This window comes from Somniosus microcephalus, chromosome 9, assembly GCF_052327205.1.
Source record: "Somniosus microcephalus isolate GS21.2 chromosome 9, FLI_Smic_1.0, whole genome shotgun sequence".
In the NCBI taxonomy this organism is placed as follows: Eukaryota; Metazoa; Chordata; class Chondrichthyes; order Squaliformes; family Somniosidae; genus Somniosus; species Somniosus microcephalus.
The window spans coordinates 56,165,980-56,171,979 of NC_140995.1; positions in this window are offsets into that span (position 1 = coordinate 56,165,980).

Here is a 6,000-nt window from a genome sequence, read left to right on the forward strand (position 1 = left end):
GGGGAGGGAGGGGGGAGGGGAGGGAGGGGAAGGGGAGCAAGGGGGGTGGAAGAGTGGGGAGCGGAGCGAGGGGGAGGAAGAGGGAGGGGGATGGGAGCAAAGGGGGGGAGGGGAGGGAGGGGGAGGGGAGGAGGAGCGAGGGGGGAGGGAGGGAGGGGGAGGGGAGCGAAGGGGAGGAAGGGGGAGGGGAGGGGAGGGAGGGAGGGAGGAGAGGGAGGTGGAGGGAGGAGAGGAGGTGGAGGGGAGCGAGAGGGAGGGGAGCGAGGAGGGGAGGAGGGAGGGGAGGGGAGGGAGGGAGGAGGGGGAGGGGAGGAAGAGGGAGGGAGGGGAGGAGAGGGGGAGGGGTGCGAGGGAGGGGAGCAATGGGGAGGGGGGGAGGGGAGCGATGGGAGAGGGGAGTGAGGGGGAGGGGAGCTGGGGGGGAGGAAGAGCAGGGGGGAGGGAGGGGAGCGGAGTGGGGGGGAGGGAGGGGGTAGGAAGAGGGCGGGGGAGAGGGAAGGGGAGGTGGGAGCGAGGGGGGAGAAGGGGAGTGGGGTGGAGGAGAGGGAGGGGAGAGTGAGGGGGGAAGGGAGGGCGGAATAAGGAGGGGGAGGGGGAATAAGGAGGGGGGAATAAGGGGGGTAGTGGGAGGGGAAGCAGGTGGGAATAAGGTGGGAATAAGGAGGGTGGGGAGGGGAAGAAGTAGGGGGGAGGGGAAGAAGTAGGGAGGGGGAGGGGAAGAAGGGGGGGGAGGGGAAGAAGGGGGGAGCGAGGGGGAGGCGAAGCAGTAGTGAGTGGGGGGAGGGGAAGAAGGGGGCTGCGGGGGAGGAGGGGAAGAAGGGGGGCAGGGAGGGGAGAAAGGGGGAGCAGGGAGGAGAAGAAGGGGGGAGCAGGGAGGAGAAGAAGGGGGGCAGGGAGGGGGAGAAGGGGGGAGCAGGGAGGAGAAGAAGGGGCAGGGAGGGGAAGTGATATACCTATCAATTCATCCAATGAAAAGCGACGAGTTAAGAAAGTAACTATAGGTTTTTATTGGCTAAATAACAGAGCCCACCCTCGTGGGTGATCGGATCCAACAAGGAGGAATGCCAGCCAGTCGACCACCTTTATACCTGGGCAGGTAGGTGGAGCCATGGGCGGAGTCAGCAGTGGTCAGCCCAGGTATAACAGCGTGACAAGAGGCGACCTCGTATAGTGATACAACAGTGTGAACAGTGATAACCATAGAGTAACGATATAACAGTGATAACTATAGTGTAATGATAGTGAACGATAAAAGTGGTTTACCACATTCACCCCTTGTTTAGATTTGAGTCCGGCGGGGTGAAGTGTACTACCAGTTCTGGTATGTCAGTCTGTCCGGAGGCCTCGTAAGCCTTTCTGATCGTCGCAGCGGCGGTGTTGCGTTATCCGGTGTTAATGCTGGTGTCTGTGTGGTCGGCGAAGGCTCGTGGGGTTCCGGCATGCCGTCTACCTGGGCTGGAATTGGGGGGGTGGTGGGGGGGGCTAAAGGTGGTGTCTCCGGAATGCCCGAGGGTGCGAGGTCTCGTAAGGAGACTGTCCTCCCGCCCGTCTGGGTATGCCACGTAGGCGTACTGGGGGTTGGCGTGCAGGAGGTTCACCCTCTCGACCAGGGGGTCCGTTTTATGGGCCCTCACGTGCTTTCGCAGCAAGACGGGCCCCGGAGAGGTCAGCCAGGTTGGTAGCGTGGTTCCCGTAGTCGACTTCCTGGGGAAAAACAAACATTCGTTCATGGGGGGTGGCGTTAATGGCAGTGCAAAGTAGTGACCGGATGGAATGCAGCGCTGCCGGGAGGACTTCCTGCCAGCGGGAGGTTGGGAGGCCCTTAGACTTTAAGGCTAAGAGGACAGCCTTCCATACAGTCGCATTCTCTCTTTCCACCTGGCCGTTCCCTCGGGGGTTGTAGCTGGTGGTCCTGCTTGCAGCAATACCTCTCGCCAGTAGGAACTGACGGAGTTCCTCGCTCATGAAGGAGGAGCCCCGGCCGCTATGTATATAGTTTGGGAACCCGAACAAGGCGAAGAGGTCGTTCAGGCATTTAATGACCGTGGTACTGGTCATGTCTGGGCAGGGGAAGGCAAAGGGGAAACGGGAGTACTCATCAACAATGTTGAGGAAGTACACATTACGGTCAGAGGACGGGAGGGGCCCCTTAAAATCGATGCTCAAGCGCTCGAAGGGGTGGGTGGCCTTGATCAGGCTTGCTCTGTCCGGCCTAAAGAAATGCGGTTTGCACTCGGCACAGGTCTGGCAGTTCCTGGTCATGGTCCTGACCTCCTCGATGGAGTAGGGGCAGGTTGCGGGCCTTAATGAAGTGGTAAAGTCTGGTGACCCCGGGGTGGCAGAGGTCGTTGTGGAGGGTCTGAAGTCTATCAATTTGCGCGTTGGCGCATGTAATTCGTGATAGAGCATCAGGGGGTTCGTTCAGCTGGCCGGTACACGATATCATAATCGTAGGTGGAGAGCTCGATTCTCCACCTCAAAATCTTGTCGTTCTTGATTTTGCCCCTCAACTTGTTATTAAACATAAAAGCGACCGAACGCTGGTCGGTGAGGAGGGTAAATCGTTTGCCTGCCAGGTAATGCCTCCAGCGTCGTACAGCCTCCACGATCGCCTGGGCCTCCTTCTCGACCGACGAGTGTCGGATCTCAGGGTCCTGTAGGGTCCTTGAGAAGAAGGCCACCGGTCTCCCCTCCTGGTTAAGGGTAGCGGCTAGGGCGAAGTCGGATGCATCGCTCTCCACTTGGAAAGGGATGGACTCATCCACCGATCCACCGCGTGCATTGTGGCCTTAGCAATGTCTCCCTTAATGAGGGAGAAGGCTGCGCACGCTTCCTCCGTAAGGGGGAAGGATGTGGACTTCATGAGGGGTCTGGCTTTGTCCGCATAATTGGGCACCCATTGGGCATAGTAGGCGAAGAGCCCCAGGGTTCTCTTCAGCGCCTTTGGACAGTGGGGGAGGGGTAACTCCATGAGGGGGCGCATTCTTTCGGGATCGGGGCCGATGACTCCGTTCTCTACTACGCAGCCGAGGATGGCAAGGCGCGAGGTGTTAAACACACATTTCTCCTTATTGTAGGTGAGGTTCAGCCGTTGGGCTGTACGGAGGAATCTTTCCAGATTAACATCATGGTCCTGCCGGTCGCGGCCGCAGATGGTGACGTTATCTAGATAGGGGAACGTGGCGTGCAGCCCGTTCTGGTCAACCATCCGGTCCATCTCCCTTTGGAAGACCGAAACCCCGTTGGTGACGCCGAAGGGAACCCTAAGGAAGTGGTAGAGGCGGCCATTCGCCTCGAAGGCGGTATACTGGCGGTCCTCAGGGCGGATAGGGAGTTGGTGGTAGGCCGACTTAAGGTCGATGGTAGAGAATACTCGGTATTGTGCAATCTGATTGACCATATCAGATATGTGGGGAAGGGGGTATGCGTTCAGCTGGGTGTACCGGTTTATGGTTTGGCTGTAGTCGATGACCAGGCGGTTTTTATTGCCGGTCTTAACGACTACGACCTGGGCACGCCAGGGGCTGGTGCTCCCCTCGATGATGCCCTCCTTCAGGAGACGCTGCACCTCAGAGCTAATGAAAGCTCTGTCCCCGGCGCTGTACCGCCTGCTCTTGGTAGCGACGGGTTTGCAGTCGGGGGTGAGGTTAGCGAACAGGGAAGGTGGCGGGACCTTGAGGGTGGATAGGCCGCAGGTGTTACGCGGTGGGCGGTTTAAAAGCTGCTGGTTGTCGACTGTGAGTGGGGGGAGGGGTCCACCGTATGCTAGAGTGACACTTTGGAGGTGGGATTGGAAGTCCAGCCCTAGTAGGATGGCAGTGCAGAGCTGGGGCAGGACGAGGAGTTTAAAATTTTTATACTCCGTGCCCTTAACCGACAGGGTCACAACACAGTAGCCGCTGATGTCTGTGGCGTGGGACCTCGATGCCATCGAGATCCGGTTGCGCGTTGGCCGGACAGTGAGGGAGTAGTGGCTCACCGTGTCTGGGTGGATGAAACTCTCCGTGCTTCCGCTGTCGAACAGGCAGGTCGTGGCGCGGCCGTTTACTTTGATGTCCATCATGGACTTGGACAGGTGATGCGGGCGGGCTTGGTCCAGTGTGACGGAGGCTAGTGTATGGCTGAGCGAGCTGCTGTAGTCTGCGGGTGAGGCGGTGGTCGGGTCTGGAGGCAAGGTGGCGGTCGAGTGTGGTGGGTAAAATGGCGGCGCCCACGAGGTTGGACAAAATGGCGGAGAAGATGGCTGCCCCCACAACTCACATGAGGCACTGCTGGTGTCGGTTGCCTGGATCAAAGATGGCCGCCCCCATAACTCACACGTGGGGATGCTGGCATCTGTGGCCTTGATGGAAGATGGCCGCCCCCACAACTCGCATGAGGCACTGCTGGCCTCTGTTGATCTCCCTCTGCAGGCCTTAGCAAAGTGGCCTTTCTTCAGGCAGCTTGAGCACGTCGCGTTTCTCGCTGGGCAGCGCGCCCTCGGGTGTTTCGCCTGGCCGCAGAAGAAGCAGCCGGCGGCCCGATCGCGGGGCTCCGATGTCGCAGCCGGTACCGGGGGGTGGCGGTCCCGATCGGGTCCGGGACGCCGACGCTGAGGTAGGTCCCAGGGGCGGCGCTGCGAGGGGTATTGCGGTCGGGGTTGGTCCCGAGTCCCAGGGTCGCGAATTACAGTACCTGGAGTACGCCTCGAGGTCCCGATGGGCCACTTCTAGGGAGCGAGCGAGGGCTGCAGCTGTGTTCAGGTCGAGGTCCTTTGCTTCAAGCAGTCTTTGCCGTGAGTAGTCGGACCGCAGGCCTTTCACGAAGGCATCGCAGATATTATCTTCAGTATTTTCTGCCGCCGTTACCGCTTTAAAGTCACAGTCCCTGCCGAGTGTTTGTAGCGCCCGTAAAAAGTCATCTACAGACTCTCCTGGCTGTTGCGGGCGGGATCTTAGGAGATGTCTGGCATACATGGAATTTACCGGGCTCTGGTACTGTTGTTTCAGCAGGTTGATGGCGGCCTCATATGTAGTAAGGTCCCGGATGAGTGCGAATACTTTAGGGCTCACTTGGGCAGTCAGAACTCTTAGCTTGGATCTCTGAGGCACGCCGGATTCTCCCAGGTAGGATTCGAAACAGCTCAGCCAGTGTTCGAAGTCGAGGGCTGAGTTTGCTGCCTGTGGGCTTAGATCCAGGTACGGTGGTCGGAGGGCTCGCAGCCAGGCCGGCTGCTGTGGCTGTTGTAGCTGGGCGTTTGGCTGGTCGTTTGGCTGCTCAAGTAACGACATTTTAAAATTTAGCCAATAAAATTGATATACCTATCAATTCATCCAATGAAAAGCGACGAGTTAAGAAAGTAACTATAGGTTTTTATTGGCTAAATAACAGAGCCCACCCTCGTGGGTGATCGGATCCAACAAGGAGGAATGCCAGCCAGTTGACCACCTTTATACCTGGGCAGGTAGGTGGAGCCATGGGCGGAGAAGGTGGCGGCTTTCACCAAAAACTTCAAGGCGGTGCCACATTACAACTTTGCCCAGAATGTAGCAAACAGCGTGACAAGAGGCGACCTGGTATAGTGATACAACAGTGTGAACAGTGATAACCATAGAGTAACGATATAACAGTGATAACTATAGTGTAACGATAGTGAACGATAAAAGTGGTTTACCACAGGAAGAAGGGGGGCAGGGAGGAGGGAGGGGAAGAAGGGGGCAGGGAGGGGAAGAAGGGGGGCAGGGAGGGGGAGAAGGGAGCAGGGGGGGAAGAAGAGGGGAGCAGGGAGGGGAAGAAGGGGGGAGCAGGGAGGGGAAGAAAAGGGGAGCAGGGGGGAGGGGTGGGAAGGGAAGAGGGAGGAGGCGGGGAAGAGAGGGGGAGGGGTGGGAAGGGGGAAGAGGGAGGCGTGGGAAGGGGAGGAGGTGGAAGAAGGAGGAGGGAGGGGGAAGAGGGACGGTGGAAGAAGGAGGAGGGAGGGGGAAGAGGGACGGTGGAAGAAGGAGGAGGGATGGGGAGGAGGAG